Genomic DNA, 12,470 nt, shown 5'->3' with positions numbered 1-12,470 from the left:
CTGCGTAATTGCATCATTGCTGCTTTTTTCAATGCCAAGTTGCAAGTTAAACTTTCGCCATACTATGCCAACGTATGTATACCCAAAAAAAAAGATCAATAGAGTGCATAGGTATTGTGAAAAGAACATGAAAAGAGCCACCAGCCGATCAACATTATAATACCGCGCATAAGCAAAACGGCAAAGTGAAAGAGGTTAATGCTCACATTACGTAAAAGGTACACAAGCGTTATGATGAACTTAACACCATTTTTTGGATGATTTGACTTGTATTTTGAGAGACACTATGTACTCAAGATGACCTTAAGCTATTGGCAGAAGACTTTGTCCATCCGAATGGGTGTGATTGCATATGCGCAATCCATTGAGTTTTGATCCAATTCCCCATTGCACAATCCAACTTTATTTTTCTCAAATGATCCCCAAGCACATATCCACCACACTAGTGCAAAAAATCTAATCAATATCCAATCAAGATATATTATTGATTGTATATGGCAAATTGCTAATACATATATTAATAGCTGATTTACATGCGCGGACTCAAAAGTTGACCCATTAATAACATCTGGCGACAATTGGTGCTTTCGATTAAATTGCTATTAATTCGCAGATAAAAAAAGTCCACAGAGGGAATTTCTATAATAAATTCCAATCTATGGAGAAAACATTAATTTCCATTGAGATTCTCTCCTATTCTTCACTCACCACAGCGATCATATTGCGTATACATGCGAAATTGGAATTTTAGCAAGAAGCTGCCTTGCAAGAGGTTGGGCTTTTTACAAAGCCCCGCGAAGCAACGTGATGTGATAAAATCATACTTTTTGTTAGGAGCATCTTTTAAAATTAATATATTATTGGAGATGATGGCTGAATCAATTCTCCATGATGTATTTTAACTTTTTTTTGCAAGACTTCCTGCAGATTGGCTGTTTCTTACCAAAAAAAGATATATGGAATACCTATTTGCGTCATACGAAAGCTCACGTATATTAAGCACAAAGGCAAAAAGAAAATTTTTGAAGAAGGAGCAAAGGTAGTTGTAGTTCGCTGTTTCCTCGCACATTGCCAGTGGGAATTTCATGTAATTTTGATTTTCTTGCTCATCAAAAGCTTATGACAGACAGAAATGAAGTTGTAACCTTTACAGGGTCAACAGGTACCCGTAGGGCAAGAAAAGCCGGCTAGAATACTTTTTATTAAATTAATAAAATTACTTTCAATTATATTAGGAAGGAGACATGCGGCCAAAGTCTTTGGGAATGGTTTGGAAGCTCAAGCATCTCTTGAAAGGAAGAGGATTTAAAAAAAATACTGAAAATATCATAAATCTGAATTTCTGTCAGAAAAATCACTAGAAAATGTAAAAAAAACATTATAAAGTTAATTTTGAAGGAATGAAAGGATATTTCTGGATAAAAGCTCTTTATCATGAATTGACGTAATTTATGTATTATGTCATAATTAAAACAAAAAAATCCTACAGGTTGCCTAATAGAAAATTTTGATATTCAATGTAACCATCAATTGTTACATGATAGTCAAATTAACGAGTTAGTGTTTTATAGTACCTATACCTGTCAATTCCACGCACCTGTTGCGAGTTTCATCAATAAAACAACAGAGCTTCGGAAGATTATTATTTTGAAATGATGAACGATGCGAACAAAGTCCGTAGACCCATCATCATAGCAAAGGAAAAACCAGATTTAAAAGACGCTGAACTTCGCAGAAAAAAACGCAGATTTTGGACGATAAGATGGATCTGACTTTGCCTCCTTGAGACGCAAAAATATGCTTTAGAGACTTTTAATCGTTTCACACTTAATAATATGGTTCCATAGACGAAAAAAAAAGAGAATCTCTTGCAATTACGTTGAATTTTTATTGCGTGACAATAAGGAAATTTTCAGGTGACTTCTAACAATACAAATTACTAAAGTACATACATTTTTTTATGACTATGTGGGGGGTATGTTGTGATGAAAATGGCATGAATTTTCTGAATACTTCAGTGGAATGCAACTTTTCGTGTGATTGAATTAACACCTTCATAATGATGATTCATAGAAAGCAATTAGTGTGGTGGCAAAAAAAAGTGCCACAAATGCCATGAAGAATTGAATTTTTTGGCGGCAAATTATTCAATTACCAAACTCTCTAATCAATGAGATTGAATAGAGGGACAAATTGGAAATTATACACATCATTTGTATAGTATGTATTTGTATGTTTTGTAAATAATATGGGGATGATGTTTGTTTGTGGAAAATTAGATTGTGGAAAATGTGCCGGGGTGATTAGTCTCTTTGATTAGTTGCACCTTTCTGCAGATACTTGTACGCGATGGTATGTTGAATTTACTATGTGCTTCTGACTAGTCTTTTAAGTACACTACAGAAGATAAAAGCACTGAAACTACTTGCAACATACACCATCAGCAATGCGTAGTGAAGGTCGTGTCCCATTAATATGGTGGTGTATTGTGCCATCGTCTGCTTGACACTCTAAGACTTTGTTAAAAGAGTCGCCTAGTGGATGAAATTATTGAGTTTTTCAGTACAAATACTCCAAAGCTCATTACATTTAATGTGTAGTGCCAAAAAATATAAAGACCTCTCCGTTTCTTTTGTGCTGCTGAATGAACTTTCTTCATTCATTGCCGAACGAATCAACCCATTTCCCACAAGATACATAACATCGCATAAGCGCCGCGACGTATGCAAAATGGAATTGTAGGTAGCATTTAGTGAGCTTTTTTCGAGAATTTCTTAAATTTTCATTCGTCACAATTTGATTACATATTTTCTAGAAAAAAAAGCTCTCTCTCGCGCAGATTTATAACCAATTTCCAGTACATTATTTTATGCCTCTATCATAATCTTCCTCTAACCTTTATGAAAAATAGAATATGAAGGGCGATACTGTCGCTTAGTGAGCTTTTCCTAATTTCTTATTCTTCACCGCCCAAGTTCCGTCTTTCAATGTCGACGTATAGAAATATTAATTCAATGATTGGTTGGAGGTCTTTCGGTATTTGTCAGTTTTCTTGCAAAATTAATAAAATATGAGCAATTGAAAGAAATACATGAATTCACCACTTTACCTGATGTACAACATGCTGTAAAGTTCTTATAAGCAAAAATACTTTGTGCAGCCTGTCAATCACACCTGAGCTAAGTGAAGCAAATCACATGTTATATTGCTCAAAACATAGATGCACAACAGTGAGAAGCACTATTTTACTGTTAATAATATATGCTTTGGTTAATCAAGATTGAGAAAAAAACAATTCGAAGATTTTTCTTATATTGTGAAAATTTTCAATTTAAAAATCAAAAGAAATCATTTAGATTCAAAAAAGATTAATTTCAAGAAATCCATAAAGCATAAAGTTGGACAAAAAATACTTTCGACGCATTTTTCATTATAACAATGAAATGAAAAGCCATCATATTTGACGTTGACGAGCTTCAATGAAAAATTCGAACAATAAGATTTCTAATTAGACTACAAGTTCAATTTATTATTTTCGTAAACTTGATGATGTGCCACTGAAAGATCCATTCATTGCTGATTTTATAAAAAAAAAGATTTGAATGTTTTTTTCTTTTATTTGATATTAAATATCCATTCAACCACCTCAAAGTGTGATTTAATTGAGCTATGACTAATAAAGTAGCACGATGGAAATTAATTTTCGTAGTATTTTAAATTAATGAATTTCTATTCAGCGAAGTTTAATAGTTTTAAATTTCAACTTTCAAGTGAAATAAAATTCTTAAGATTCTATAAAATTAACTGAAAATTTCTTTCATGAATTTTTATTGAATTTTTCATGCTCATGATTTAAAATTGAACATAATGAAAATCTGTTTAATATTTTTATATATTATAGCATTATGTAAAATATGACATTGCTTCTGAGCTTTCGACAGACACCATATATCTTTTTTATGCCAAAAAAAAACGATCATTTAATGAAAAAATATTACCATTTTCATATCTTGAGATAAATCAATGATGAAGACACAAAGGCAACAAAATTTCTCAGTAGGAAATATATTTTATTTATTTTTTACAAAAAAATAGGAGATCAAGATATCTAGTGGTGACCTCAATGAAATATTTCAAAACCCCTTTGAAATTTTCAATCCTCTATGCCAAAACATTGCTAAAGAAGATTTTGATAGAATTACTCAACACCACCTTTGTGTGCGTATAACATAGTAGATATTCTTGTGCGATTTTTACAATAATTTATTGTACATTGACTCTAATGCGCAAAAAAAATGGATAATGCGGTAATACGCGACTTTTTCATGCAACCTTCATAGACACGTTTTAATAATTGCAGATTTTTTTTGTTCATTCACCGGCAATACACCTCTCATTTTTTTTCAAAAATCAATCACTTTGTGTACACCTTTAATGTTTTTAATGCCCACCTTTTATCGGATTTAACTAAAAAGATAAATTCCCCGTAAGCTTTTGAATATATTGCGATCTCTATAATGATTCTCATTATTTCAAGTAGATGTTATTGAGAATACCAAAAAGTCCCCAAAGTGCTTTAGAGGAAAGAAATAAAAAACAAGGAAAAATGTAATAGTTCTTTCGGGGTGAATGACTTAGATGGACCTCGAGGTGTCCAGTAGCTTTGGGCGAAACTATTGTTAGTTAAGTAATTGTAATTGGATCTAATGTTATATATTTTTGTGATATACATTTTTGCATAGGGGGAAATGGGGCAAAATGTTAGAAAATCAAGACCACACATCTCCAATATCTCAGTAAATATTATTTCGTAATTGTTCTAATTTAGTCAAAAGGTACCTTTTATAACTCTAACTAAGCCTATAAAGTTTTATATTAATTGATCTAATATTTTGGGATTTATTTAAAAAACAAATTTTTCGAATTTCAAAGTTACTTTGACCTTTCATTTCAATATCGTATTTTGGCGTATTTCTGTGTAATTTTTTTGATCCAAATGCATTTTTTGATAGAGTAACTATTGCTGAACACGAATTTAGTCTAAATTTTCCGAAAAAATTTTCCGGGTTTTCCCGTATAACACTGATAGTAAAAAGTACCCCTTGGGGCAAAATGTTAGAAACCGTTTTTAAGGCTGTTAACTATTTTTTTGTTTATTTATTTTATTTTTTTCCAGTCGGCACACTTAATACTTATAATTTAGCATGTTATATTACTCTCTATTACTAATATAAAATTATTTAAAAAATAAAAAGTGCAATTTCATAAATTTTTCATTTTTTTTATTTTTTGTATTTTTTTTATTAAAAAAAATTTCTAATTGTTACGCAAATACCTTATTATCAATTGCTTTTATAGTGTCTAGATGAAATAAATTCATAAAATTGAAATTTAAGGCCAAAAAACGCAAACTAACATTTTGCCCCATGATTTTTGAAACAGGCAAATGTGGAAGGGTTTGGAAAATGGCCTGAAAATGCATTTTCCCGTTGAGATAGAGAAAAATCGTCTGAGACAAAGTTGTAGCCCGGAAAATTTCCTATAAGATAGTCGTCATGAGAAAACTCAAATATTTTCAGGAAAATCAGGAAAATGTTTCTCCCAAAAAACTAACAAATTGCCCCATTTCCCCCTAATAGGTGACAATAAATCAATGCCATATGCTTTTAAAAAAAATGATTAATTAGTGATACGATTGTAAATTTTCTTAAGAGCCAGTAAACATGAGATTGAGATGGTCATCGGCTTTAGATTGAAAATTTTCAAGTTTCAAATGATGCAACGTCTCACTCAAATTCAGTGTCATTCCAAATGACGGGAAATTTGAATAATTTTTGGAATATTATTGAGAAATTTTTGTGGACTTTATCTTGCCCGTGGAGACACCACAATCAAGGTAATCTCTGCGCGGGAAAACCTTCGAAGACATAATAATTTTGAATAAATTAATTATATTTTAAATAGTTTTAAATCACACACTATGTATACATTTTTAATTACGTGATATCTGTTTTATAGTGTTTTTTTTTTCTACTTGACGGATCTAATCTCTATCAAACTGACACCGTCACGAAAATGGAACAATTTTAAGTTTCTTTCGCATTATGCCAACGAATTGGCAATGAAAAAACCCGAATATTTCCATAAAACACCCAAAATATAACGAAATGGGCATTTCACAAAAATTGAACTTGAAGCATGAAGTTCAACAGCATTTCGGCGGAATATTGTGCAATCACCCCGATGCGACATATTCGATTGCATTTGGCTCCAATTGACCGTACCACTTATCCTTCGGTATTGGGAATGTGAGAGATTTTTGGGGGAAAATTTTTAATTTAATCCGTATATACCTCCTGCAATATGGGGGGCTATACGCGCATTCACTTTCAAATTGGTGTCGCCCCCTAAAATTCAAAGAGAAAAAAAAAACATTTAAATATATAACGACACATAAACGGACTTGTGATCATAATCTTGAAGATTTCGCACACTCTGGGGATTTACGAGGAACATCGCACACTGTTGGGTTGTACCTCCTATAACACATCGCATCTTGCCCATGGTAAAAGTGTGCAAATATTTAGAAATGCTGCACATACTTTCAATTCACCACACAAGTACTAACCCATGTGGAATGCTATGTAAAATTACTTTTATTGCATAGCAAGGACAACGAGTTTTCATGCCGTAATCTTCTACAATTGCTAAGGTATTGTACGGTGTACACAGGTCCGAAAAAGCTCACCTGAGGTCCACTTGATGGAGCCCATTTAGGAGGCTCTCAACTCCAGAGATTCAGTTTTTGACTGTACCTGATGCTGTTAGCATCAAGTGCTTGTGCCAAAAAGCCGCAAAAATTTTTTGAAAATTTTTTCCTCACAACAAAATTATGACAAAACATCTTTAACCTTCTTTTGCGACGACAAAACGGTGAAAGATGAAAGTGAAATTCCTTCGTGTGTGATATTGAAATGATTTTGACGATATATAGCCCCTGAAAAAGGTGTGTTGCAACTTCTCAATCATCTATTTCTTCGGGGAATGGTGTGTTTGATTTTTTTGCTGCAAAAGTGTGTATATAGATTGGGGAGGGACATCGCGCATTATATGTGCAGAAGTATCCGCCAAAGACAACTCTTTCGTGCAAGTTTCCACGCAGGAAAATTGTGCAATTGCATCACGCGGTGGCGTCTTATGGCTTCATTGCCCCATTCACATACTTCCACTCTGCACCACACGTACGATTAATATTTTTATTGAATGTCTGAGCCAAAAGACGATGAGGCTGTGACAAGTTGAAATTTTTGCTCTATACATTGAGATAGGTCCAAAATGTAAACACTTCGAGTAACACTTTCACGCATAACCAGAAAATAAATAATAATAAAATATACTGAGGGGAACTTTGGATCAAATCATCAAAAAAGATGTTGAGGTTTTGTCAAAAAATTATTTAAAATTTGAATAAAATTAAAACAGCCCAAAATAAAAATATTTTGTGTTTTTTTTTGAGCTTTGAGAGCTTTTAAAAATCATTTCTTTTCTTCATTAGTGGTTGTTTTTCTTGAAAAATTATAAATGTAAAAAAGCTCTGTTCTTCTAAAGTTTATTAAATTAGTCACAATTTTTATGTAATTACACAAAAATATTTTCTCTCAGTGATTTAATGTTTTAATAAGTATATTGTGAAATGCAATACATAATTGCCTTGCATTTTTCGGCTCAAGACCACCGATCATGGCCTTCAATTTGGGCAATTCGGCAATAAAGTCAATGAAAGGTGCATATTGGTAGTGCAAATGATGGTCTTCCCTCAGTTTGTATTTTAACAACAACAAACATACATAATAATCCAGGATCCGGAATCGCAAAATACCGCAGAAAAATTTCCCATTGACGCTTGATCGCTGATTTGGTGTATATTGGAACAAAAAAGAACGTACATAGAAATGAAGTGGCTAACAAATAATCTAAGTAGAAATTACACATTAATTATTAATTAATGTGTACATTAAAGATGGGGAGATATTAAGCCGATATATGGTTGTTTTGTAATTTCCTCCTAGCGTCGTCATCAAAGCTTATACCACCATGTCAGAACATTACGTGTAGTTCGTCAGCTTTAATGTGCTGAATGGCTCTGAAGATCACGATCTTTTATACCACATTGAAAACATCACAATCGAAATATTCATTCAAGTGTCCAGTTGGGAAAAAATCACGATGCACGTATGATCTATTCACTTGCACCTGCAACGGTAGCATTGTCAGTAGTGTAGTGAAAACAACATTTGCAACTTCGTCTGATGCTTACATTATTGCACTCATACACGAATTTCCCATAAAGATCTGGAAGCAGAGTGATTTATGACAGAGAATAATTTGATAGAATTTTATAGTTATCATGTATCTACAGCTTAGGTTGCATCCGGATAAATGAATAGATAGTAACAAATTTATACATTGTATTAATTTCAAAAAGCGATTAGTGATAGTTGCAACTTCTCACTATAAATGCAAAACACGAGCAAAGAGATAAGAATTATTATATGAAAACATTGCACAGCATTGCGTCCTTCAGTGGAATTTCACCGCAGCAATTTTCTTAGCGGTATATACCATGTCAACTGCACACGTCCCATCTTACCAAACTATACGCGCAAAAGCGCGTGATCAACATTTAGACGACTTTTAATCCCCAAATTATCAGCTCATATCAATCAGTTTGTCATAGATGTGGAGGGAAGAGAAAAAAAATTCCATAAAATTGGAAGTAATGTGATGCTGATTTATAGCCACTCTCGCATTATGATCAGTAGCAATTCCAATATATCAGCCCTGACCCACTTTCCTCGTCATCAGCAACATCATCGTACCACCCAGACAATTATGATACACCGGCAAATGAATGCAATGCAGAAAGTGATCTTGTTCAATTACACACCTTTTACGACTCTGCCGTAATGCAAACAACTGTAATTTCCTCCTTTGCAAGAATGTGTCAAATTGTTCAGCATACAAATTGTGCAATCACCCTTAATGATCTCCTTAATGATCACACACTCTTTGAGAGAAAAATTTCCATAGAGAGCGCGATCTTCTTCAGAGGTGGTTCCCCATAAGACTTTTATTTTCTTCATGGTCACACCGCATATCCTTGTGAAAGATTGCCTTTTTGATTCCCACCATGCCGCAAAGACGGTTTATTATGATGATCATATGAGAGCTGAAACTTTGAAAGCAAAAGTTGTCAACACGATGGTGTGAGTGATTGTGGAGGAAAGACCTAAATGTTTGCTTTTTAATTCAACAAGCAGGTTGTTTGCACTATTTGTGCTATTTGAGTGTAGCCATACAACATAATTTTTGTACACTAAATGAAAGATTTCAATGCTCACTAAGGAAGGGAACGTTTTTTGGGGGTATGTTATTGATAAAACTTACGTTAGTTTCTTTGATGCAAACAAAAATTATATTTTATTATCTAAATTTAATATTTTACTGTTCTTGACTTTTCTGATGTGAATTATAAAAAAAAAATGTTTTAATTTTTCCAAAATAATTTTCAATGTAAAAAATTTAACATCTCTTCAAGGCAATGAATGCCCTTTTATTTCCTTCTCCTGATGATTTCTTATTGTTAAAATGCTTATTGGATTATTCTTAGCCTTGGGTACTGTTGGAGAGCTAAAGCTTGTTTTACTTGTGTATTTATTTTGTTAGTTTTGAAAAGCCCCTTGGGGCGATCGCTAAATCTCCGCGTGGAATTTGATCTTTTATTGTACTGCAAGTTGGAGTTTGACCGACAAAAGATTTTGAGCAACCGTCAAAATGCTCAATGCTCTTTTTTTGAGAAGCACTAGCCTGAGAAATTAGTGAGAAAATTCCGACAGGAAAGACCAATTACTCTAATTTTGTTGTATTAACTTATTTTTATGTGTGAAATAGATATTTTATTTTATCGCGTGATATGTGAAAATGAAATTCAATGCATGTGTTATAAACACCACAATTAATATCGATCAATACACGATATCATATATTGGTTATTAAATTAAATGCGATAGGTTATGGGTTTTTTGTTCACAAACTCACACATGTACCGTCTAGACTCGATTAGGCAACGCATCAAAATAGTAATTTTGTTTGAGCAAATACAGGGCGTTTTGTACTTAACACCATGTATGCGAAAGATATTCAAGGTAATAGAAAATCGGTGTAAAGTTTGCATATTGCAAACTAAAAAAAATTGGCAATTGGCAATGATAGCATCATAATGAGGTAGGGGAATTAATAATATATAGTTTTAAGACGAAAAATTGCAATGTATGACCGGTGTTAAGTACATATATGTGTAGATTTTTTTTGCGAAAAAAAAGAAGAAAATAATTGCTACACATTCTTAATAAAAACAATAACAAAATAATTTTGCACTCATTCACTTCAACCTTGTTATAATTAAACTCTAGTGTCACTTTTTAAATACATAATATTCTTTTCTTCTCACTCAGCTCTATGTATTATTATATTTATGTGTATACATGTCGAAATTCGTCATGCGATAGCATATTTATTGTGAGCATAGTCGTCGTCACTCAAGTGCGGATCTTAATTTACGTGAACTTTACATTAAAGATGAATTTCGTAACGATAAACTTGTCACTCTTTTATAACGTTTCTACCACCAAAATATAACTTTTTTTTTCATTTTCTTACCCAACAATAGATCCGAGGGCAAGTGTTGATATTTAAGATGAATGAATTGTAAGAATAAAAATTCACTTTATACTATTCGTGTCTTATTTACACAATTTCTGACTTTTTCTGGATGAGATTTTGCACGATTTTATTGTACTATGCATAATTCTCCATTAACCATAATTGGAGTGTGCCTCCGTACAAAAGAATTACTTATACACTCCTCCCGCTCATTTCATCAACATTATTTATGTGATTTTGCAAAAAAATGCGCTTATATTCCATCACCACGCCACGTATAAACAGGTGCCAATCTCGGAAGTTTTATTCAAAAACCTCATGATCTTTTACATAATTGGTCAATGTCAAATCCGTTGGATAAATCGTGAGATGAGATTGACCATCATAGAAATTGTCTTGTGAAAAAGAAAGGTCAAATAAAATTTCCATCATAGAGTCATCGCATTCAAATTGTTCTTCCTTGAACGGTCAACTACATTATAAGTGACATTCTATCGCGAGAGTGTCTCCACACTTTGCAAAAAAAATTGAATAAATTTAATGTAAGCTTTTAATCATCACATTGAGGAAGTGCCAAGTAAGCACAAAGAATTGTGAAGAATTGCAAAAAATATGGGCTTGAATGAAAATAAACAATAATAATGCACTGTTTTACGCAAAATCAATTTATACCTAATGTAAAGTTCACACAATTTTCCAAAAGTTCAAACAGAAAAGTCAACAAACACGAAAAATCTTTTTTTTTTAATTGTAAACTTTTATCAAATATGCTTTAACTAATTTCGATTTTAGATTAAAAATGAGGACGTGGTTTTTATAAATTTACATTCACTTGAATTTTATTTTTCACTCAAAGCAGAAATCATGCGTAGATAAAACCCCTAAAAAATTCGAGGACACACAAAATGGTCCACATCGTCTACAATCTCCATAATTTATTCATTTAGTTGATTTTCTTGAATTCATTGGAAAGCATTTTACATACATATAGATTTTCCAATGAAATTATGCAATAGATTTTGTCTTACAAATTGCAGTGATTGGGAAAAGTTCAATCGTTCAATCTGAAATTGCTATATAGAAAACTTTTAGCCCCTTCTAAATTGCAGCATTTCCATATATTTTGTGTTCTGTGAACTTTCAACTCAATCTCCGAGAGAGAGAGAGAGATTTATTTTCCCACTAAAAAAAGACTTTGGCAATTTCCTGCAATCTTCCATAAAAATCTCTTGGCCCAATTTTGAGGCCTTCCCCTCTAAGAACCATACGTGTTGCCTAACATTCCGCCACTATCGGCAATTAAATGCTTAAAAATCAAAAATCTGTTTGTATCATTAAATCTCCACCTTGTTGCGACAATTTGTACATTTTTTTTCAATGAAGAATAATTTCAGCAAGGAAGTTTATGGGTAATATATAGTTAAAAAATATGTCTTGTGTGTTGGCCAGGGTGAAGTAGATCCCACCACTACCAGCACAATAATGGGAAAAGTGAACAAAAGATTTGAGAAGAGTTATGAAAAAAAGGTGACTTTAATAGTGAAAATTACACAAATTCGATGTAAAAGTTCGCCAAGGACGTCGATTAAGCGCTTGGACGCGACGTGTGCACATTTTCTTTTTCGATATACATAAGTTGTGCCGTATATATGCTAGTCGGTATGGCAAATTCAATATGAGGCAATCAAACAAGTCAAGTTGGGAGGCAAGAAGGTATTTTCATTTAGTAGTTGTTCAGTCGCCATCGA

Source organism: Lutzomyia longipalpis, chromosome 1 (genome assembly GCF_024334085.1).
Source record: "Lutzomyia longipalpis isolate SR_M1_2022 chromosome 1, ASM2433408v1".
In the NCBI taxonomy this organism is placed as follows: domain Eukaryota; kingdom Metazoa; phylum Arthropoda; class Insecta; order Diptera; family Psychodidae; genus Lutzomyia; species Lutzomyia longipalpis.
This window is presented reverse-complemented; position numbering follows the sequence as displayed.